This window comes from Saccopteryx bilineata, chromosome X (genome assembly GCF_036850765.1).
Source record: "Saccopteryx bilineata isolate mSacBil1 chromosome X, mSacBil1_pri_phased_curated, whole genome shotgun sequence".
Lineage (NCBI taxonomy): Eukaryota > Metazoa > Chordata > Mammalia > Chiroptera > Emballonuridae > Saccopteryx > Saccopteryx bilineata.
Window position 1 is genome coordinate 33,192,069 of NC_089502.1, and position 25,610 is coordinate 33,217,678.

The 25,610-nt window shown below is 37.3% G+C and overlaps 1 non-coding gene across 1 annotated transcript; it reads left to right on the top strand.

Moving 5' to 3' along the window:
• Positions 1 to 13,903: 13,903 nt before the first annotated feature.
• On the top strand, positions 13,904 to 14,007 carry LOC136317956 (U6 spliceosomal RNA). Its single transcript, XR_010727945.1, has one exon. It is a non-coding gene; the product is annotated as a U6 spliceosomal RNA (small nuclear RNA).
• Positions 14,008 to 25,610: the final 11,603 nt, after the last annotated feature.

The following is a 25,610-nucleotide window of genomic DNA, read 5'->3' on the forward strand; positions in this document are numbered from 1 at the left end:
CAGATTTTGATGGGCATAAAGGGTGAGATCAACAGCAATACTATAATAGTTGGAGATATAAATACCCCACTAACATCACTAGATCGATACTCAAGAAAGAAAATTAACAAAGAAACAGCAGAGTTAAAGGACACACTACATCAACTGGATTTAATAGATATCTTCAGAACCTTTCACCCTAAAGAAGCAGAATATACATTCTTTTCAAGCGCTCGTGGTACATTATCTAGGATAGACCACATGTTTAGAGCACAAAAGCAGTCTCAACAAATTTAAGAGATTGAAATCTTATCAAGCTTCTTCTTGGATCACAATAGCATGAAAGTAGAAATCAACTACAATAGAAAAACTGAAAAACATTCAAACACTTGGAAACTAAATAGCATGTTATTAAATAACAAATGGGTTAATAATGAGATCAAGGAAGAAATAAAAAATTTCCTTGAAACAAATGAAAACGAACATACAACTCAAAATTTATGGGACACAGCAAAAGCAGTCCTGAGATGGAAGTTCTTAGCACTACAGGCATACCTTAAGAAGCTAGAAGAAGCTCAAATAAACAATTTAACCCTGCATCACTAAAAGAAGAATAGCAAGTAAAACCCAGGTAAGTAAAAGGAAAGAAATAATAAAGATAAGAGCAGAAATAAATGACATAGAAGATAAAAAAAAAACAATACAGAGGATCAATGAAACCAAGAGTTGGTTTTTTGAAAAGGGAAACAAAATTGATGAACCTTTAACCAGACTGATCAAGAAAAAAAGAGAGAGGACTCAAATAAAGAAAATTAGAAACGAGAGAGAAGTAACAACTGACACAGCAGAAATACCAAGGATTGTAACAAAATACTATGAAGAACTGTATGCCATAAAATTAGACAACCTAGGCAAAATGGACAAATTCCTAAAAACATGAATATAGAAGAATCAGAAAACAAAGATCATGGCTTTTCAGCATTTGCCATATTCCCCCCTTAATCTATAGACAGACAGCAAATATTTACGTATGGTGTTCCCACTATAAAGACTGCTGTCTTAGGGACAAATGCTGATAAACTATTTCAGCAGTTCCTCCTTCTTCAAAGACTTATATGTAAACATAGAGTTCCATGTTTCATAGGACATACTCAAGCTCACTCCATGCTCCCTGGTGCTTTAGCACAAGGGAATGCCCCCCCCCTTTTTTTTTAGTATTTTTTCTTTTATTTATTTATTTTTTGTATATTTCTGAGGATGGGGATTGGGAGGCAGTCAGACAGACTCCTGCATGTGCCTGACTGGGATCCACCTGGCATGCCTACCGGAGGGAATGCTCTGCCCATCTGGGATGTTGCTCTGTTACAACCGGAGCCATTCTCGTGACTGGGGCAGAGGCCATGGGGCCATCCTTAGGGTCCAGGGTGGATTTGCTCCGGTGGAACCTTGGCTGTGGGCGGGAGGAGAGAGACCAAGAGGAAGGAGAGGGGGAGGAGTGGAGAGATAGATGGGCGCTTCTCCTGTGTGCTCTGGCCGGGAATCGAACCCGGGAATCCTGCACACCAGGCCAATGACTCCGACAGGTCTACCATATCATGCTTTTTACTTTAAAAAAAAAAAATTTACATTTCTTTTGAATGCTGATGAACAGGAGACACCAAATCTATTTCGCCTGCAAACTACTACCTTCTTTATTAGATGTAGCTAATAACACTGTTCTGTCTTTTTTCCAAATAGCTCCAGATATATGGAAAAGATTTATATAGGCGGAAGGGGATCCTCAAACCCCTCAGATCTTCTGAGAATGGCTTTTAAGATACCTAGAGGCAGAAAAATCCCAATAGAGATCAGGGGAACTACCAGCTTTTAGGATACACCCTTAAAGGCTCCAACACCCCAAAGGGTCTCATAGGATGCCATCTGGGTCCTGCTTCAATAGTGGAAAGGAAGGTCATTGAGCTAAAGCCTGCCAGGCTTACACGCCTCTGCTGTGAGGAAACAGGGACACTGGAAGGTGGGCTTCCCCCTCGCTCCTCTAAGGGAGGGTTCAGTCTCTTCCAGCCCTGCTCCAGCCACCTATGACCTAACCTTGCCCAGAAAGCTGGGGTTTGCCACTGAAGGCTGAAGGTGCCCAGGGCCGTCGGCCCCATCTACGACACTGTGGATGAGCCTAGGGTATTTCTTCCAAGAAGCAGGTAAACTGATCTTATTCGCACAAGGGCCACTTAACTATGTTTTGCCTGAATAGTCAGGTTTTTTATTCTTCCCTCAAAGATCTCTGTTGTGGGTGTTGATAGTCCTATTTTCTGCTGCTTTGCTTAATATATAGTGTTTCCTTTATCCCTCCTACCTCAATGCCCCACTCATATTTCAGGCTGAGACCTACTCTTAATTTAGAGCTCTCTTTCCTCCTTTTGCCAACTTGTATTATGAATTTACCTTTGCCACCCAACTTAGTGTATCCCAAGGTTCTCTTTACCAGGCCACAGTCACAGAGCTCCAGGGAAAAGCAACCTGGTCTCAACTCTCCAGGCAGAGGAGAACAGAAGCTCCATATCCACGCATGCTGCAAATGGCTTTTTCCAGTCTGCCTGAATCATTACCAGCTAGAAGCAGCGGTAATTGGGACTTGGACATGAGCTGCAAAGTATAAAATGGTGACAACAATTCCAGTGCCATGCGGACTTTTCCTGTGGGGAACTTTCCTGGACTCCTGCTCCCTGTGACAGCTCCTAACAGACTGAACTGTGGTTGGGTCGCACTTTTCAGGGATTTGGCATGGTGATGGGGCCAACTTGGACTTGGGGAACATGTTAAGGACACTACTCATTCATGGATTCTTGCTGTATTGGCCAAGAGTTTGCTTAAAGGCTGTTAATCACTGTAAAAAAAATAGAGGACTGGATGAAGAAGATGGGGCACATATACACCATGGTATATTATTCAGCTAGGAGAAAGGGTGACATCGGATCACTTATAGCGGAATGGTGGAGTCTTGGTAGCATTGTGCGGGGTGAAATAAGCGAATCAGAAAAAAAACAGGAACTGCAGGATTCCATACATTGGTGGGACATAAAAGCAAGACTAAGAGGCATGAACAGGAGTGTGGTGGCTATGGGGGGTGGGGGTGGGGTACAGAGAGAACTGGATGGAGGGTGGCGGAGGACGATCTCTCTTCGGGTGATGGGTATGCAACAGAACTAAATGACAAGATAACCTGGAAATGTTTTCTTTGAATGTATGTACCCTGATTTATTGATGTCACCCCATTAAAATAAAAATTTATTTATAAAATAAATAAATAAATAAAGAGAGAGACAAAATTATACATAAAAAAAAGAAAACCTAGAGTCTGATTTCATCAAATTAGATTGAAACAGTTATCAAAAAAAATCTCAATAAACAAAAGTCCTGGTCCAGATGGCTCCACCGGCAAATTTTACCAAATAGTTAAAGAACAACTAACTCCTATCCTTCTCAAGCTATTTTTAAAAATTCAAGAGGAGGGAAGACTTCCAAACTCCTCTTATGAGGCGAGCATAATACTGATTCCAAAACCAGGCAAAGACATTACAAAGAAAGAAATCTATAGATCAATATCTCTGATGAACTTAGATGCTAAAATTCTCAACAATATATTAGCAAACTGGATCCAGCAATACATAAAATAATCATATATCATGATCAGGTGGGATTTATTCTAGGGAGACAATGCTGGTACATTATCCACAAATCAATCAATGTGACTCAACACATAAACAAAAGAAAGGATAAAAATTACACGATAATATCAGTAGATACAGAAAAAGCATTTGATAAATCTAGCACTCATTTATGATCAAAACTCTCAGCAAAGTGGGGATACAGGGATTATACCTCAACATGGTAAAGGCCATCTATGACAAACCCAAAGCCAGCATCATAATCAATGGGCAAAAATTAAAAGAAATTCCCTCAAGATCAGGAACAAGGCAGTGGTGCCCCCTTTCACCACTCTTATTTAACATAGTTATGGAAGTCCTAGCCACAGCAATAAGACAAGAAGAAGGGATAGAAGGCATCCAAATTGGAAAAGAAGAAGTAAAACTATCATTATTTGCTGATGATATGATACTATACCTAGAAAACCCTGAAGTCTCAGTCAAAAAACTACTGGACTTGATAAATGAATTCAGCAAGGTGGCAGGATATAAAATCAATATTCAGAAATGAGTGGCATTTTTATACACCAAAAATGAACTGCTGAAAGAGAAATTAAGAAAACAATCCCCTAACAACAACAACTAAAGAAAGTAAATAAAGCACCTAGGAGTAAATTTAACCAAAGAGGGTAAAGTTGTACTCTGAAAATCATAAAACATTGTTAAAGAAAATCAAGGAACATACAAACAAATGGAAGCATATACCGTGTTCATGGATAGGAATAATAAACATCATTAAAATGTCTATATTACCCAAAGTAATCTATAAATTCAATGTAGTTCTTACTAAAATACCAATGATATACTTCAAATATATAGAACAAATATTCTGAAAATTTACATGGAACCAAAAAAGAACACGAATAGCCTCAGCAATACTGAAAAAGAAGAATAAAGTGGGGGGTATCACACTTCCTGATATTAAGTTATACTATAAAACCATCGTACTCAAAACAGCTAGTACTGGCATAAGAACAGGCATACAGATCAATGGAACAGAACAGAGAACCCAGAAATAAACCCACACCTATATGGACAATTGATATTTGACAAAGGAGGTAAGAGCATACAATTGAGTAAAGACAGTATCTTTAACAAATGGTGTTGGAAAAATTGGACAGGTACTTGCACAAAAATAAAATTGGATCACCAACTTACACCAGTCACAAAAGTAAACTCAAAATGGATAAAAGACTTAAAGGTAAGTCATGAAACCATAAACATCTTGGAAGAAAACATACACAGTAAACTCTTCAATATCTCTCATAGCAATATTTTTGCTGACTTATCTCCATGGGCAAGTGAAATAAAGGACAGGATGAACAAATGGAACTATATGAAACTAAAAATCTTTTGCACAGAAAAAGACACCATTAACAAAATAAAAAAAAAAACCCACACAATGGGAGAATATGTTTGCCAATACGTCTGATAAGGGGTTAATTACCAAAATTTATAAAGAACTTGTAAAACTCAACACCAGGTAGGTAAACAATCCAATCAAAAAATGGGCAAAGAAATGAATAGGTACTTCTTCAAAGAGGACATACAGATGGCCAATAGGCATATGAAAAAATGTTCAACATTAGTGATCACTAGAGAAATGCAAATTAAAACCACAATGAGATACCACCTCACACCTGTCAGAATGGCGCTCATTAACAAATCAACACACAATAAGTGCTAGAGAGGGTGCAGAGGAAAGGGAACCCTTCTGCACTGCTGGTGGGAATGCAGACTGGTGCAGCCACTGTGGAAAACAGTATGGAGATTACTCAAAAAATTAAAAATGGAACTGCCCTTTGACCCAGCTATCCCACTATTAGGTATATAACCTATGAATACCAAATCACTGATTCAAAAGAAGAAATGCACTCCCATCTTTATTGCAGCATTGTGTCACCTATTTGCTGTTAGATTTTGGCAAAGTTACTGAACTGATCGAAGCTTTGAACTCATTTCCTTACCCAGTGGTGAGCTGGTAGGTATTTAACAACTGACTGGAAAGCAAATATAGGTAAATATTTGTAGGTTAACATGCTGTTAATACTCCCACTGTGGCCAATTTTCAACTATTAACATGACATCATTGAACACAAATTTGGGAAAAGATGCACAAAATGAGTCCTTGCAAGCTGATGTATGTCATTGCACTGGCCTCATTTCCCTCAACCCACTTCCCTGGATTGTTTTAAGAATCAAACAGAAAAAATCCTTTGGAAATGTAAAGTATCTGTGAATGAGAGAAGTGATCATTATTACACAAAGAAACTTATTCCAAGATAGGAAAGTTGTTAAAAATTTCATTCTTCAACTAAACCAAATTGAACACAAAACATTTTGAATGAATGGTTTGAACTGTGCTGTCTTGAGCCTAACAGAATGATTTTAATCTTTCTTTCACATGGTAGCCATTCAATATCTGAAGGCAGCCATCCTATTTCCCCTGACTTCTATTTTCCTATTTTTAAGCTCTAAGAGTTACTTAAATGACAATACTATTCCAATTATTTGGATTACATCGGTAGACCATGAGAAATTTTTAAATACTCCTTTATCTGACAATGCAGAATTACTGAGCAGATGCATTTATTGCATGTGAATTACTCACGTGCCCTCTAAACCGGAATACAATTTGCAGCTTTTTACACATTTGAATATATCCTTTGAACAAGATGTGTGAAAAACAAATACTTTTCCATTGAATGATGTCCCTGGGACTTCCATCATAATTTCAGAGATGAATCCAGACAGAAATAGAGATTGAATCTATATTTAATCAAAATCTTAGTAGAAAATCCTGACATTCAGTTCAGGGAGCAATATGTCTTTGTCAGAGGCATTTTGTTTCCTGCAGTAGCTTGAGCAAAAGAACAATCTACTCCCCTGCTATCTGGAACACTGCTTCAAGGCACATGCTTAGAGTGAGTATGAATCAAGGAGAAAGAATATGCTTACCAATGTTGTAAAAAGTTTATATCCATCAAGTGGCAAACTTTGCAACAGTAACCTTAGAATGCTCTGTCCTGGGTCTGATCTGTATAATACTGTTGACCAATCCTTTGAAAGTTATATTTGTCCTTCTTTATTTCTCTCTCCCTAACCTCCACATAAGTGGGATATAAAACTGAGATTTTTGAACATAAATAGAAGTTAAGTGGTTACCAGGGAGAGAGGGTGGAAGGAGCAGAGAAAAGAGGGATGGCAAAAATACAGTGACAGAAAATGATTTGACTTTGGGTGATGAGCACACGACACAATCAACGGTTCAAATGCTATAGAAATGTTCACTGAAAACCTATGTACCTTTATTGATCCAGGCCACCCCATTAAACTTAATTTCTAAATAAATAATTTTTTTAAAAAAAAGTTAAAAAAATATTGTGGTCTCTCAGTGACCTTGAAGAATCATTTTGTTCTGGGCCCACTGTACTTAGTAAGTGTGATCTCTTGACCTCCACATGTGAATTCAGAACCACACAGGACCCAGAGAACTCCCCATGATGAGAAGATGGAGCTGAGGGTGTAAGAAGACCAAAGCAGCTAGACAGGACAGAATATCAGAGTGGAAGAACTACAGAAAGAAAACTCAAGATAGCTCAGGGAGCCCTTTGTTAGTATTTAGCTGAGAGCTGTTATCAGTTCATGCATGTGAAGAATCTACCTGAGATGGAAGAAATAACTGTTCTTAAGTATTAGAGGTAATGGTGACTGGTATTTACACAAGGATAATAATAATGTTTGCTCTTACCAAAGAGATGAGAAAACTTCATGATTCATGAGACATTAGGTTGAATACACATAAAGATCTTGCTTCAGTAACTAGGATAATTAACCCTAGACTGAACACCTATCTAACAAAGCCTAACAGCAATATTCAAAATGATAAAACAATTTCCAAGTAAACTCTGTGTCCCAGACAAAGTTTAAGAATATTTATAAGAATAAAAATTATCCAGTACTCACAAGGTAAAAATTCACAAAGTCTGTGTGTCAAAGATTATGAACCATGGAAAGAACCAAGAAGATATTAATTATAAATGAAGAAAATAATGTTAAAACCACCCCAGAACTGACACGAATGTTAAAATTAACTTAGAAAGAAATTTAAAGTTATTATAATTACTTATTTTTCATATGTTCAAAAGGGTAAGATACAAAAAATATTTTTTAAAAGACCCAAATCAAACTTTCACAAAAGATATGGCAATGTATGGTATAAAAAATATAGTGGATAGATTAGTGACATATTATGTATTGCAAAAGGATAGATTAATAAACTAAAAAAAAAACATAGTAATAACAAAATTAAAATGAAACACACAAAGAAAAAAAATCCAATACAATAAAAATGGCCTCAGTTAGCTGAGGGACAACTTCAAGAAACCTATGATAAATATAACTGGGAGTTTCCAAAAGAGGGGAAATACAGAAAAAATATTTCAAGAAATAATGTCCACAGTGATCATCTATACAGATAATTTTATAGATCTATAAAAAGTTAATAGAAATGAGTGAATTTAGCAAGACTCTTGAATATAAAATCAACATACAATTTCATTTCTACATATTAGCAATGAATAATCATAAATCAAAATAAAAACTTATTACTTTAAAAATAGCATAAAGAACCTTGGGATACACTAAGCTGGGTGGCGAGACTAAGAGGCATGGACGGGAGTGTGGTGGTTACGGGGGGTGGGGGGAGGGACGGAGGGAGAGGGGGAGGGGGAGGGGTACAGAGAGAACTGGATGGAGGGTGGCGGAGGACGATCTCCTTTCGGGTGATGGCTATGCAACAGAACTAAATGACAAGATAACCTGGAAGTGTTTTCTTTGAATGTATGTACCCTGATTTATTGATGTCACCCCATTAAAATAAAAATTTATTAAAAATATAGCATAAAGAATTGAAATACTGAGTAACAAACTTGACCAAAGATTTGAAAAACCTTTATATTAAAAACTACAAAACTTTGCTCAGGGAAATTAAATAACATCTAAATAAATGGAGAGAGATGCTTTCTTCACTGATTAAAAAGATCAGCATTCAATATCAATCCTCTTCGAATTGATCTATAGATCTAACGTAATCCTAATCCAAATCCCAACATTTTTTAATTGTACAAAGTGACATTCTAAAATTCATATGAAATCAAAAAGAAGCTGAAATAGCCAAAACAACTTAGAAAAAGAACAAATTATGAAGCTATCACTTTTTGCTGATGATATGATCCTATACATCGAAAACCCGAAGGACTCCACAAAAACATTATTAGAAACAATAAACCAATACAGTAAGGTCGCAGGATACAAAATTAACATACAAAAGTCCATAGCCTTTCTATATGCCAACAATGAAATATTAGAAAACGAACTCAAAAAAATAATCCCCTTCACGATTGCAACAAAAAAAATAAAATACCTAGGAATAAACATAACAAAGAACGTAAAGGACCTATATAATGAAAATTACAAAGCATCGTTAAGGGAAATCGAAAAAGATACAATGAGATGGAAAAATATTCCTTGTTCTTGGATAGGAAGAATAAATATAATCAAAATGGCCATATTACCCAAAGCAATATACAAATTTAATGCAATTCCCATCAAAATCCCTATGAGATTTTTTAAAGAAATGGAACAAAAAATCATCAGATTTATATGGAACTATAAAAAACCCCGAATAGCCAAAACAATCCTAAGGAAAAAGAATGAAGCTGGGGGCATTACAATACCTGACTTTAAACTATATTATAGGGCCACGATAATCAAAACAGCATGGTATTGGCAGAAAAATAGACACTCAGACCAATGGAACAGAATAGAAAGCCCAGAAATAAAACCACATATATATGGTCAAATAATCTTTGATAAAGGGGCCAACAACACACAATGGAGAAAAGAAAGCCTCTTCAACAAATGGTGTTGGGAAAACTGGAAAGCCACATGCAAAAGAATGAAACTCGACTACAGCCTGTCCCCGTGTACTAAAATTAATTCAAAATGGATCAAAGACCTAAATATAAGACCTGAAACAATAAAGTACATAGAAGAAGACATAGGTACTAAAATCATGGACCTGGTTTTTTTTTTTTTTTTTTTTTAGATTTTATTTATTCATTATAGAGAGGGGGGAGAGAGAGAGAGAGAGAGAGAGAGAGAGAGAGAGAGAGAGAGAAGGGGGGAGGAGCAGGAAGCATCAACTCCCATATGTGCCTTGACCAGGCAAGCCCAGGGTTTTGAACCGGCAACCTCAGCGTTTCCAGGTTGATGCTTTATCCACTGCGCCACCACATGGACCTGGGTTTTAAAGAACATTTTATGAACTTGACTCCAATGGCAAGAGAAGTGAAGGCAAAGATAAATGAATGGGACTACATCAGAATTAAAAGTTTTTGCTCAGCAAGAGAAACTGATATCAAAATAAACAGACAGCCAACTATATGGGAACTGATATTTTCAAACGACAGCTCAGATAAGGGCCTAATATCCAAAATTTACAAAGAACTCATAAAACTCAACAACAAACAAACAAACAATCCAATAAAAAAATGGGAAGAGGACATGAACAGACACTTCTCCCAGGAAGAGATACAAATGGCCAACAGATATATGAAAAGATGCTCAGCTTCATTAGTTATTAGAGAAATGCAAATCAAAACTACAATGAGATACCACCTCACTCCTGTTAGATTAGCTATTATCAACAAGACGGGTAATAGCAAATGTTGGAGAGGCTGTGGAGAAAAAGGAACCCTCATTCACTGTTGGTGGGACTGTAAAGTAGTACAACCATTATGGAGGAAAGTATGGTGGTTCCTCAAAAAACTACAAATAGAACTACCTTATGACCCAGCAATCCCTCTACTGGGTATATACCCCAAAACCTCAGAAACATTGATACGTGAAGACACATGTAGCCCCATGTTCATTGCAGCACTGTTCACAGTGGCCAAGACATGGAAACAACCAAAAAGCCCTTCAATAGAAGCCTGGATAAAGAAAATGTGGCACATATACACTATGGAATACTACTCAGCCATAAGAAATGATGACATCGGATCATTTACAGCAAAATGGTGGGATCTTGATAACATTATAAGGAGTGAAATAAGTAAACCAGAAAAAAACAAGAACTACATGATTCCATACATTGGTGGAACATAAAAATGAGACTAAGAGACATGGACAAGAGTGTGGTGGTTACCAAGGGTGGGGGGGGGAGGGAGGACATGGGAGGGAAGGAGGGAGAGAGTTAGGGGGAGGGGGAGGGGCACAGAGAACTAGATAGAGGGTGACGGAGGACAATCTGACTTTGGGCGAGGGGTTTGCAAAATAATTTGATGACAAAATAACCTAGACATGTTTTCTTCGAATATATGTACCCTGATTTATTAATGTCATCCCATTACCATTAATAAAAATTTATTAAAAAAAAAAAAAAAGAAAAAGAACAAATTTTGAGGACTAATTATACATAATTTTAAGATATATTATAAAGCTACGTTAATCAAAATAGTGTAGTGCAGATACAAACATAGACAACTAAGTCAATGGAAGAGGACTGACTGCCCAGAAATAGACCCACACAGACATAGACAACTGGTTTTTGACACAGGTACAAAGGTAATTCAGTAGAGAAAGAATGTTTTACATATGGTGTTGGGAAATTGGGTACCCATTTGTTTAAGAAGACGGAACCTTAATCTATACTTCAGAGAATATACAAAAATTAATCCAGTATGGATCATAGACCTTAATGTAAACCCTAAAACTATACAATATGTAAAGAAAGTACAGGGGAAATTTTTTGTTTGTGACCTGTCATTAATGCAAAGATATTTTTTAATTCAATGCTAATAGTATACCCATAACAGAAAAAAATTGATAAGTTTTATTTCAATAAGATTAAAAACTCTTGTTTCCAAAAAGCATTATTAAGAGAATGAAAACACATGCCACAGACTAAGATAAAATATTTCTGAATCATATATTTGATATAGGACTTATCCTCCTAAACTCATTGAGAAAATAATGTTAAAATAGGTAAAATATTCTGCAGACACCTCAAAAATTTTTTGAATGGAAAATAAGCACATGAAACATTGTTTAGCATCAATAATCATTAAGGAATGCATAATAAAACCACAATGCAATACCATTATGCATGTACTAGAATTGCTAAAATTAAAATGATTGATCATACTTAGTTTTGACAAGGAGATAGAGTAACTGAAACTCTAATACACTGCTGGTAGGAATGAAAAATAATATAGCCACATTGGAAAACAGTTTGTTAGAATTGTTATAGGTTAGATTTATACCTACCTCGTTATCCAGTCTTCCTATTCTTAGATATTTGTCCATGAGAAATGAAGGCATATGTCCATACAAACACTTATATATAAATGTTTGGAGCAGCTTCATTTTTAACAGCTCGGATTTAAAAATAATCCATTGTTCATCAGTTGGTGAATCAACAACAACAAAAAAATAAAATTGGTACATCCACATAATGAAATACTGTTACTGCCAGTGGTGGGATTCAGCCAGTTTGCACAGGTTCAGCAAAACCGATACCTAATTTTTTGTTGAGTTCAGCGAACCAGTTGTTAAAATGACACTTGTAATCAGGGTTCTCTCTAAGGTGGGTGCCTGGGCAGCCGCCCAATGTGGAAATCACAAATTTACATTCCTTACTCTTTAACGTTCATCTGTGCAACAGCATATTCTAAGTGCCCACAGTCATGTTCATTTCATCCATAGGTGGAAAAAAACACGGCAAGTGAGGATGTCAATCAATAAGCAATATGGAAATATCTTAAATAACAGTTTGATTGTTTTTTGTCAGCTATTATTTAATATTTTTCATTAACATTTTGTGTACCTCTTTTATTGTTTTATTTAAGTATTAAATGCATAAAATAATAAACTACCTTTCAGTATATCTTTTTTTTTATACTTAAAATGGTCATTAGGACAGAGAACCGGTTGTTAAATTATTTGAGTGCCACCACTGCTGTAGATAGTCAGAGCACCAGGAGTCTCTACCATTGATCAAGATGGCTGCAAGGCCTGACCTGTGGTGGCGCAGTGGATAAAGCGTCGACCTGGAAATGCTGAGGTCGCTGGTTCAAAACCCTGGGCTTGCCTGGTTAAGGCACATATGGGAGTTGATGCTTTCAGCTCCTCCCCCCTTCTCTCTCTCTGTCTCTCTCTCCTCTCTCTCTCTCTCTCTGTCTCTCTCTCGCCCTCTCTCTCTCCTCTCTAAAAATGAATAAATAAATAAATAATTATATTAAAAATAAAAGATGGCTGCAAGGGGAGGTGCTTAAATCGAGGGCGCCAAAAGGTAGAAAAACGAATGGACAGGGCCCTAGCATGCCAAAATCTAGAAAAATAAATGGGTAGGGAAAAAATCCCCCCCTTCCTATCTCTATAAGAACCGCTGTCTTGAGCAGGAAGGTGAGATACTCTTCTCTATTCTCCCAAGTGGCAAATTAACCTCTTTCCTTTTGCACCAGCACCTGTCACAATTTTGACTTTTATTTTAGCAGGCAGCCAAACATGCATTTGCGTGTTCAGTTGCAAAGCTACTCACTAACACAAAGGAATTAACTAGGATACCCACAATAACATGGGTGAATCTTAAAATAATTAGGCTGCGTGAAAATAAATAACAGCCATTAAACGGTTATGACTAGATTTATATGGATTTCTAGAAAACACAAGCTGAAATATTATGACAGAAAGCCTGGGGCTAGAATGGGTGATGATTGTGGGTGGGAAGGAAATACAGGAATGTGAGAGTATGGAATTAATTTTGTCCTTGCAAAATTCATATTCTGAAGTGCTAATGTCCCATATGATAGTATTTGGAAACGGGAACCTTTGGCAGATTATTAGGTTTAGACGAGATCATGAAGGTAGGGCTCTCATAGTAGGTTTAGTGCCCTTATAAGAAGAGATGTCAGACAGCTTGTACAGGAATAAAAATACTAATATCAAAAGAAGTCAGGAGTGGTAAAAATGTAAAAAGGTAACAAATAGAAAATAATATTAAGATAATAAGAATGAAGCCAGGTGTATCAATCACAAGTAATGCATACGGATTGAACTCTCTTGTTAAAAGGTATAGTTTATCTGACAGTATTTTATTTAATTTAGCTATATGTTAAACACATGCCCAAAACATGACAGCAAAGAAATAATAAAAATGAGTGCTTGCTTCGGCAGCACATATACTAAAATTGGAACAATACAGAAATTAGCATGGCCCCTGCACAAGGATGACATGCAAATTTGTGAAGCATTCCATATTTTTAGGATGCTTTTGAGGAGACACTAGAATCTATGTAAACACAATAAAGAAATAAATAATTTTTTTAAAAAAGAAATAATGAAAATGAAAGGATGGAAAATAGTCAAGGCCAATACTAACTAAAAGAAGATACTATAGCTGTAGTAATAGCTTCATTCTAAACTTTAGAAAATAAAGCTAATAAACTTTAGAAAATAAAGCATTATTGAAAAAAGTAGACTGCTACATAATGATAAAATATTTCACTCACTGGATGGACACAAATAGTATAAATGTATATGTATCCAATAGAAAAGTCAAAATATGTAAGGGAGAATTTGATAGAGCTACAAGGAAAACCTGAAAACTATATAAACATACTGGGGAGTTTTATCATCCCTCTCTCAGTAACTCATAAATCATGTGGACAAAAATAAGTAAATAGAAGATAAAAACTAAGTAACAAGCCAAATCTAATAGATGTACATAAACTCTTGCACTCAACAATTGGAAAGCAAAGAGAGTACAGTTTCCTTTTAATCACATGCAGAGCATTTATGAAATTTGACCAATTACTAGACCATTAAGCAACTCTTAACAAATTTTAAACTATGAATATCAAACAGACCATGTTCACTGAGTCAGAAATAAATAATAAAAACAACATTTAAAAATAACATAGGTTTGGAAATTTTTTATATTCTATTTTTCTTCATTTTCTTTTCTTTTTTTAAAAGTCTTGCCTGACCTGTGGTGGCGCAGTGGATAAAGCATCAACCTGGAAATGCTGAGGTCGCTGGTTCGAAACCCTGGGCTTGCCTGGTCAAGGCACATATGGGAGTTGATGCTTCCAGCTCCTCCCCCCTTCTCTCTCTCTGTCTCTCCTCTCTTTCTCTCTCTCTCTCTCTCTCTCTCTCTCTTCTCTAAAAAATGAGTAAATAAAAATTGGGAAAAAAAGATTAAAAAAGTCTTTATTCAAGTACTCTGCCCATTTTTAAATCATATTGCTTGGTTTTTGTTTTTGTTTCTTTTTGTTTTGGTTTGGTTTTTTTGTGGCAGAGACAGAGTCAGAGAGAGGGACAGGTAGGGACAGACAGACAGGAAGGGAAAGAGATGAGAAACATCAATTCTTTATCTCAGCTCCTTAGTTGTTCATTCATTGATTTCTCAAATGTGTCTTGATGAGGGTGCTACAACAGACCAAGTGACCCCTTGCTCAAGCCAGCGACCTTGGGCTTAAGCTGGTGAGCTTTGCTCAAACCACATGAGCCTGCACTCAAGCTGGTGACCTTGGGGTCTTGAACCTGGGTCTTCGGCATCTCAGTCCGATGCTCTATCCACTGCGCCACCACCTGGTCAGGCTTTCCTCATTTTCTTGACAAATAAAAAGTATATATATTTAAGATGTATAATGTGATTATTTGATATACTTTTAATCATAAAATGATTGCCACAAACTAATTAATATATTCATCACTTCACATAGCTACTGAGTGTGTTTGTGTAGAGAACATAAGATCTACTCTCTTTGTAAATTTCAAGTAAAATTTTCTAGATACATCATTAGTCATATAACCAATCATAATGGAGATATTATAATACTATCTGACTATAGTGGACTAGCCCTGCAGCAGACCAACCCTCCCATGGAAAATTAGAAATGCAAGCTATAGTAGGGAAATAGAAGTTCTTAAAGTGTTTGTAGAACTATCACAAAAGTCCCAAGTTATGGGAGCCAAAATCCCAGAGAGAAAATAAGGCAATTGACATGAACCCAGCATCCTGTGCTACTTTCGCCATGAGTTTGTCGATTCATAAACAACAGGGGCAGAGAGATTGACAAACGGCAGGAAATTGTTCTTTAGAGGCAGAGCAGCCCAGTAGAGCTTCAAGTAGGTGAATGGAGCCAAGGAGACAAAAATAGGAGTTTCGAGTGATCAACGAAATCAGGCCTTAAAAGATCAAAATCAAGAAAAGAAAAGTAAAAAAGAACACAATGAAGGGGACCAGACTTTCTGAGCTGCTTTTCTTCTCCAGGCATTAAACAATTTACAAGTGGCATAGGGTGTGAAAGAGAAAGACCAAGCAGAAAGCAGTTGCTGATACAGTGGGAGGTTAAGCAGAAGTATTGACATCTTCATAGTGCTAAGCAGAGAGAAAGAGCTGATAATTAAGGAGCCTGAAAGTTTAGGGGCTCTGGGAAACACCTGTTTATCAACTGATAACCTGGGACACCAAACGACTATATGGAAACGTAAGGATGCACTCACCCTCAAATTGCCTCAGTCCATTACAGAATAAAGATAATCTGATCCTTTTTAGCAGCTTGCTAGAACCCAAGGATAATACTGACTGGAAAAATATATATTTTTTCCATATGAGGCTAATGTAAACTTAATTTCAAAATCAGATATGGGCAGTATGGGGAAAAAAAGCTATGTTAGGATTGCTTTCTGGTTTATCTTTTGCAAGCACTTTGCCTGATTAGTGCGTGAACACGCGGCAGCTCGAGGTGTGTATGGCCTATATAATGCTATGGCCATTATATAGGCCATATAATGTATGGCCATATAATTGTATGGCCATTATATAGGCCATACAATTCGCCCCTCAGGGCGAATTGTAGATGGCGGATTGCCTGCTGCCACTGTGAGGGGCTATTTTGCTGTTTGTTTGCCTGAGAGGCGGTTTTCCATGTTTGCTCATCCGCCATTGCGAGACTCTATTAAATGGGAATGGCTCAAAGCTTTCTGGCCCTGCAGTTTCTCTATCGTCTGCCCAAATCCAATGTGAACCTGCCTGGCCTTGGCCACCAGCATTACAGACAGTTTTGGAAGAATAAAATCAGAGGTCATTCTGTCTTAAATACAAATGCAAAATGTCTAGCAACAGAAATAAAAACAAATCATGTCTATCAGTGTACAGAAAAAAATAATGTGGCAGTGTGTGCAATGGTGGAGTGAAGATCTCTGTAATTTACTACTTTATGAGAGCAAGGAAAACACTGACCAAAAAGTTGTCTAAATCAAGTTTTTCAGAACTCTGGAAATTAACAAAAGGCTTTCAAGAACCAGCTGAACCTCTGGAAGAACTCAGACTACTCTAAGTCTCTCTCCCTCAGCTCAACGTGGCCTTGAAAAACAGCAGCCTCACATCCACGAGTCCACAGTCGCTGTGAAATCCAGCATCCTTGCAGCTGTTCAGAGGGCTGACTTGTTTTGGAGACCCCTGAAAAGCTCCATCCACAGAGAATTGTTACTATTGGTCCTGTCCCACTTCTCCCTGGGAAAGCCTGAAACCATAGAGCCTTGTAATTATTCCAGCTGACTTAGGATTCACTTCTTGGGGAAAACCTTATCATAGGGATTTGGCAAAAAATATTGGATAATTTCGTAACATTGCAGCTGGAGCAAACAAGAGCTTGACCAAAAACCTAAAGGGACAATCCAAGGAATGAGACGTCCCGACGGATCTTTGAAAAACTTAGTTATATTCTTGGGAGCTGAAAGACTGCATGCATATGCAGAGTTGGGCACAAGCCTAAGAAAGGCTTGAGAAACTGGAAGACCTCACTTCTGGCTGATCTTGAGGACCTGACAAAATGTGTGGAAAGAAAATGAAGAGCAACTAAATGAGAACAAATAAATGCTGTTTGTCCAAAGCTCACTATAGCAAGGGAGTCAACAACCACCACTTGTGCTTTGGCAGACACCAAGTCAGTCAGAGCAGTGGGAAAGCTTTATAGAGAAAAGCAAAGGCTTTAGTTCTGCCCTGAGTGAAGGTTGTTGGCACAGGAAAGCTGGAGGCAGGCTAACTAGAAGCCAGGCATCATATGAGATTATTAGAGTGCATATTTGGCTTTTTCTGGTTGGTCCTAAATTGGAAGCAGAGACAAAAATTAGGAAATCTCTGACTTATTAATCAAGTCATGGCTGTTTGCGGCCAATTGTTTTAGGAATTATTATTGGTCTTCCTGGACTGGTTGCTAGAGAGAGTGGCCTGACTTCCTACAAATCTGACTTTTTAGCAGGCTGGCTTCCTGGGCTGATTACTGCGAATAATGAATTGGTTTTCTGGGATGGTTGTTGTTGACAGTGGGTCAGAATTCTTTTTTCATACAAAGGTTAGTTTTTTTTTTCATTTGTATATTCACTCTGTCATATTTTAATGAAAAGTTTTACTATTTTGTAATAAATATGCAATGAATTTTAAAAAGAAAAAAGTGGAATTTAAAAATTCAAGCAAGTTAGAAATATGACATTTTTACATTTTTAAAAGATTTTATTTATTGATTTTAGAGAAGAGAGAGAGAGAGAGAGAGAGAGAGAGAGAGAGAGAGAGAAGGGTAAAGCATCAGCTCATAACAGTTGCTTCTCATATGTACCTTGATTGGCAAACCCGATTTTCAAACCAGCGACCTCAGCATTCCATGCCGAGGCTTTATCTACTGTGCCACTACAGGTCAGGCTAGAAATATAACTTAAGGTTAAACTATATAGAGAAAATAAGCAAGTCCATGAGTCTGAATAAGCAAGTCCATGAGTTTTAAAAGACAGAGCTAGATTGGTTAAAAACACAGTTTTGTTGCAAAAGTCAGACATTACTGAAAGGAGCTTCCTATTCTTTTTAAATTACAAAAAGAGACCCAAATAGTCTTTGGATGTTGAATTTAAAAATCTCAGTTATTTAGTGACAGTATATAGTGCACATAAGACTAATTATCACAGAGAAATATGCTGGTGGAAAGAAGTGAGAATCAGAAAGTAGAATTAAAAGAGAGATAGAGATAATACAGACATAGAGAAATAGAGAGATAAAGAAACATATAGAGAGACAGAAGACAACAAGAGAGTCAGAGTAATAGTCCAAAGAAGACAAGCATGAATAGCAGAACACACACACATACAAATAAAAATGAAAGGAGGGAACAATCTTGAGGAACTATGGCTGAAATTTATACAATTGCTTTCAGCAAATTTTATCTTGAAAGCAAGATCATTCACAAGTTATTTTTTTAAATGGGTAAGGGAAGAAGGTTTATTTGGCACAGAAGGTAGGTACTCAGGGTGTTTACTTTCTAAGATGAACTTGACTCTCATGGAAGGAATAACTCATACAGAGAATACCAACGCAAGAACCTGCCTAGAAGAATACTTGATTGCCAGTAGCAATGAGGGTTTGATTCTGCTGGGTATTAGTGATGCAGGCTATGTGCTTTCAGAATGGAGGTGAGGCCCTCCTATGTTTGGTAGAATTGCAGGTTAAAGAATCTCTTCAGAAGGAGGATCTTACCCAGAGATGTGGACAGTCACAGCAGAAGAGAACTCATTTTCCTGCCCCCCCCCCACTGTATTCCATTCTCAGGAGGAATCTCCTCTCCGACAATCCATCTGTAAAATGTAATTTAAATAAATGGATCTGTCCTAAAGTTACATGAATTCCAAAGAAAATAAACCATCTGAAATTCTTATTCTTACAATTCAACATCTGTTGTTTTTCTTTTCACATTTTCTCAAATACAGGAAAAATTTCACTCCTGGGTGGTGTAGAACATTTCATAGCAAATTTTTATAGAAGGATTTTTTAATACCTGAGTGATTGGACTATAAAATGAGAAATTCTAAATTAATGTGGGATTATGCTAATAGGTATCACTTCATTTCTCCCATTTTTTTTCTTGAAAAAAAATCTTTGTTCTTCTTGCCTTCAGTGTTCTACGGTCCTCCTTCTGCAGTGTTCCAAAGCAATGCTTAGTTTGGCTACTAAAATGTGGGTTTGAATTTATGGGCCTTGCTTGATTATTAATCTTTATTTGGAATGCAGTTTAAGCTGGATATAACAGTTGGATCAAAAGGTTAGGAGGGATGTCAGAAAGAAAAAGAGAGTGAAATATACTCTGGGTAAAATGTATGATATTTTAGAAGGCAAAATAGAAAATCATAATTGTCCCAAAAATTCTTATGGCATGTGTTTTCCATACCACGTATATGGTATTTTTTAAAAATATATTACTTGGCATTATAGCTAATCGTGTACTTTTAAAATCTCTTTTACTAGTCAACAAAATCCAAGAAAAAAAGGATATTATACTCTGTACCTACAATATTGTCTGATCCAAAAAAGAAAAAGAGAAGCTCAGCCAATGTTCATTAAATGAGTGTAGAAATAAGGAAGTTTGGTAAGAAGGGAAGGAGCAAGGAAAATAGGGAAAGAAGGAGGAAAGTATGTAGGGAGGCCATGCAAGGAACTGGCAGCTATAACTACCTAGAGACAGAATGTTCTACATAATACCAATGTCCTCCAACTAGAGCATAAATTCAAGATGTGAGATAAAATTCTATTTCCTAGACTCTTTTTTTATGTCTCCCAATTCTGCTATTCTTGCCACTCAGACAAGCAAACAAGTAATCAAATAACACAACAGATGGATAGCCTGACCAGGTGGTGTAAAAGTAGACAGAGCGTCAGACTGGGACACAGAGAATCCAAATTCAAAATCCTGAGATCGCCGGCTTGAGCACAGGCTCATCCGGCTTGAGCATTGGCTCACTAGCTTGAGCTCAGGGTTGCTGGCTTGAGCATGGGATCATAGACATAACCCCATGGTCGCTAGCTTGAGCCCAGAAGTCTCTGGCTTGAAACCCAAGGTTGCTGGCTTGAGCCCAAGGTCACTGGCTTGAGCAAGAGGTAACTTGGTCTGCTGTAGCCCCCTGGTCAAGGCACATATGAGAAAGCAATCAGTAAACAACTAAGGTGTCGCAACAAAGAATTGATAGATCTGGAAACAGCCCAAGAGTACGAGTGGATTAAAAAGCTTTGGTACATATAGACTATGGAATACTACTCAGCTATATGAAATGATGATATTGAATCATTTACAATAACATGGATGGACCTTGATAACATTATATGGAGTGATATAAGTAAATCAGAAAAAACTAAGAACTATATGAATCCATACATAGATGGGACATAAAAATGAGACTCAGAGACATGGACAAGAATGTGATTGTAACGGGGGTAGGGGGTGGAAGGTGAGGCGAGGAAAGAGAGAGAAGGAGTGGGGGGAGGGGAGGGGCACAAAGAAAACCAGATAAAAGGTGATGGAAGACAATTTGACTTTGGGTGAAGGGTATGCAGTATAATCAAATGTCAAAATAATCTGGTGAAGTTTTCTCTCAACATATGTACCCTGATTTATCAATGTCACTGCATTAAATTTAATAATAATAATAAAATGTTAAAAAAAACACAAAGAATTGATGGTTCTCATTTCTCTCCCTTCCTGTCTGTCCCTGTCTATTTCACTCTCTCTCTCTCTCTCTCTCTCTTTGTCTCTGTCAAAAAAAAAAAAACCCAAAACAAATAGCGATAAATCATAATTTCTTTCAAACACTTAAGCAACTTTTTTTTTCTGGAGTTGCTTTTAATATAATGATCTTATGCTTAAGTTATACTTTCCCTTCTGTCTACATCAGCCCACACTGAATGCTTTTTACTTCGATGGTTCAATACTTTACACCACATGTTTATACTTATTATGTAAACCTTGTATTCATTTTATACCATTATGTTCTAGTTGACTAAATATATAATAAACTTCTAGAGGGATTGGACATGATTTTGCATTCTTGAATTTACTCATGTCACCTAACATGATGCTTAACTTTCAGCAGTCACACAGTAGATAAGATGGTTACTTAAAATAATATGGTACGTGACTTGTTTTCTGCTAAAATGGAGTATCTTTGTTCCTCCCTTGCACTCTGTCTTACTATTAAAAAAAACAACAACAACCCTGGACATATCATCATCAACAAGCGTTGGGAGATTCTGAATGGTGGAAAATATAAATGGACTTTCTAGGGACATGGGGACTTAAAGAATGACATGGTTGTGAGTTCCCGGGTTTCCTTTTTTGCTTCCCATAGATGAAAGACAAGTGCTATAGAATCCTCCTCCTAGCAAAAGCACCAGAAAAAGCAGCCCCTAATAACAGAAAAGTTTTTCGAATTCTCACAATACTCCATCCAAATACCAACAGAAAAAGCACACACTACTCCCCTGTAGTTTCAGCAGGGCTGAGTGAGTAGCAGTTCATTTTCCACCTTATCCCCAGCCCCGACAAAAGTAGGCAGTAGCATTCTCATTCCTGAGCCAGTGGTATTGCAGAGTCCAGCATTGAGTTGAATGTCCATCTCCCACCTTACAGAAGATGACAGTGCTCTAATTCCCACAGTGTGTACTGTCAACAAGGTTCAGCAGTGAGCAGAGCTTCCGCCCTCCATGTGCAGCAAAGAGACTCAATGAGGTGATGGGAAGTAGGGCAGTCACCGGAGGCGGATTTAATGGCAGGCACACTGGACACTCGCCTTGAGCTCCGACTTCTGAAAGACCCCGCAAAACCCTAACTTTACACTTTTTTCTAATGACACCAAGTTTGGTTTCATATGTGCCATTTTTAACATGAATAGTACATAATGTTTTTTATTTATTTTAAAAGATGGTTAACATGTATTTTTATTTTCTCTGTCTCTCTCTTTTTTTTAAGGGGCCCAATATTTTCTTCTGTGCCCAGGACATCCACTGACCTTGATCTGCCTCTGGTAGTCACCTTTATTCTTAACCTCTTCTCTCTCATATCAGTAGGGCCCCAAAGCAAACTACAGTCATCCCTCACCATATCACATTTTCACGGTCTCACTGTATCACGTATTTTAAAATTGTATATATATATATAGTTTTGTATCATGGATTTTTTGCTATATTTTGGGATTTGGCAGCATATAGTTATTTTTATATATTTATTACTTTAATTATTTTTGAGGTAAAATAAGCATTTTCTAGCCTAAAAAATTTGAAAACAATGTAAAAAATATAAAAATATTAATTTAAAAATATTAAAAGTATATTAAACTGAAATAAAGCCTTAAAATATATAAATAATAAAATAAATATAAGGTCACTACTTTGCAGATTTTCGCCTCTCACGGTGGGTTCTGAAACCTGAACCCCACGATAAATGAGGGACCACTGTAAACCTCTATCCTTAACTGGAATTAATAAGAATGAATACGACTGTGTGTGGGTAGAGACCAGTAGGGATTCAATTCTTTCCACCCCCCACCCCTACCTCAGCTAAACTTAGTGAGAGGCTTAGCCTCCATACATACTAGACATCAACAAGGCAAAATGAAGTGGTGCAAGGCAGGGTAGCTGAAACTCAGCCCCTACTGCCAACACACACAATTCTTGTTTTCAACAAAGCTCAATGGCAAGCTGAGCTTACCACCCTCACTCTTAGGCAACAAGACAGTGCACGGTGACGTCGTACTAAACTAGGAAAGTGTCAAAAGCATTGAATATGGAGCTGAACTTCCACCTTCTTCATTTACAATCTAAACATGTCAACTGACCTGTGGTTGTGCAGTGGGTAAAGCATCGCACTAAAGTGCTGAGGCCACTGGTTGGAAAACCCAGGCTTGCCCAGTCAAGGCACGTACGAGAAGTAACTACTACGAGTGATGCTTTCCACTCCTCCCTCTTCCTTCTCTCTCTCTCTCTGTCTCTCTCTCTTTCTCTCTCTCTCTCCTCTGTCTAAAATCAATAAATAAAATATTTAAAAAATAAATAAGTGTCAGTGATCTACTTTTACCAGGGCGGTATTGGCACAGCCAAGCAGGAAACTGAAACTCCCCACATTCACCTAGCTCTCATGCTACACCTCAACAAAGTAACTGCTTGCTACAAAAAGAATCCAGAGTCTCATAATATAATATGCAAAATATCCAGGATACTATTAAAAAACTCATGTGAAATACAACAATCTAGGAAAATAATACAAATGAAAAGAGAAAATAAGCAGAAACCAACACTGAGATTAATTAGATGTAGGAATTTTCCGACAAGAATTTTAAAGCACCCATCATAAACATGTTTCAACAAGAAATCTTTAGTGGATTTTGTTTTTAAAATCACTTTTAAATTCACAGAAGTATTGAGCAGACTATACAGAGATTGCTCATATAGCTTTTGCTCCCACATACATATAACCACTCTCATTATCGAAATCCCCCACAAGAGTGGTACATTACAACTGATGAGCCTACACTGACAAATCATTATTCCCTACAGTACATAGCTTACATTAGTGTTCATTCTTGGTGTTGTGCATTTTAACCGTGTGTAAGCCCACAATTCAGTGTCATTAAATGCATACACAGTGTTAGGTCCCTAGCAGTAATACCTATACCCAACACTTTTTTATTGAACAATAACTCTGTGCCCATTAAACAATAATTCTCTCTTCTTTCTTCCTCCCATCCCCTGGTAACCCCATTGTATTTTTTGCCTCTATAAATTTGCCTATTCAAACTACTTCATATAAATACAATCATATAATACCCTTTCCACTTGGTCATGGTGAATAAGTTTTTAAATAAACTGTTGAGTTTGATTTGTTGATAGATTGTTGTTGATTGTTTAGAATTTTTGCATTTATATTCATAGGGATATTAGATTATTTTATTTTGTTATGATATCTTTATTTGAATTTGTTACCAAGGTAATGCTGGCCTTATAGAATTATTTAGAAAGTGTTTCCTCCTTGTCTTTTTTTTTTTTTTGTATTTTTCTGAAGCTGGAAATGGGGAGAGACAGTCAGAGAGACTCCCGCATGCGCCCGACCGGGATCCACCGGGCACGCCCACCAGGGGCGATGCTCTGCTCCTCCGGGGGGTTGCTTTGCCATGACCAGAGCCACTCTAGCGCCTGGGGCAGAGGCCAAGGAGCCATCCCCAGCACCCGGGCCATCTTTGCTCCAATGGAACCTTGGCTGCGGGAGGGGAAGAGAGAAACAGAGAGGAAGGAGGGAGTGGGGGTGGAGAAGCAAATGGGCACTTCTCCTATGTGCCCTGGCGGGGAATTGAACCCGGGTCCCCCACACACCAGGCAGACGCTCTACCGCTGAGCCAACCGGCCAGGGCCTCCCCCTTTTCTTTTTTTAAAAAATCTTGAGGAGGATTAAAGCATTTTAATTTTATTTATTTATTTATTTTGTGACAGAGACAGACAGAGAGAGTGACAGACAGGAAGGGAGAGAGATGAGAAGCATCAATTCTTTGTTGCGGCACCTTAGTTGTTCATTGATTGATTTCTCATATGTGCCTTGACCAGGTGGCTACAGCAGACCGAGTGACTCCTTGTTCAAGCTGGCGACCTCAGAGTCTCGAACCTGGGTCCTCTGCATCCCAGTCCGAACCTCTATCCACTACGCACCACCCAATCAGGCTTGAGAAGGATTAATAAGCATTCATCAGTTCTGACTTTTTTGCATCCATCCATCTCTCAAAATTTTGAGGTGGCTGTTTTGTTCTACTACCTTGGTTCTTTCAAAACAACCAGAAAACAATTAACAAAATGACAACAATAAATCCATACATATCAATAATTACTTTGAATATAAATTATTTTCATTTTTCTTTGTCTGAGATATCTTTAACTTGTCCCCATTTTGGAATAACAATATTGCCAGATACAGAATTCTTAGCTGATGTTTCTTTTTTCAGCACTTGAAAAATTTTGTGACATGTCTTCTGACCTTTATGATTGCAGATGAAAAGACTGTT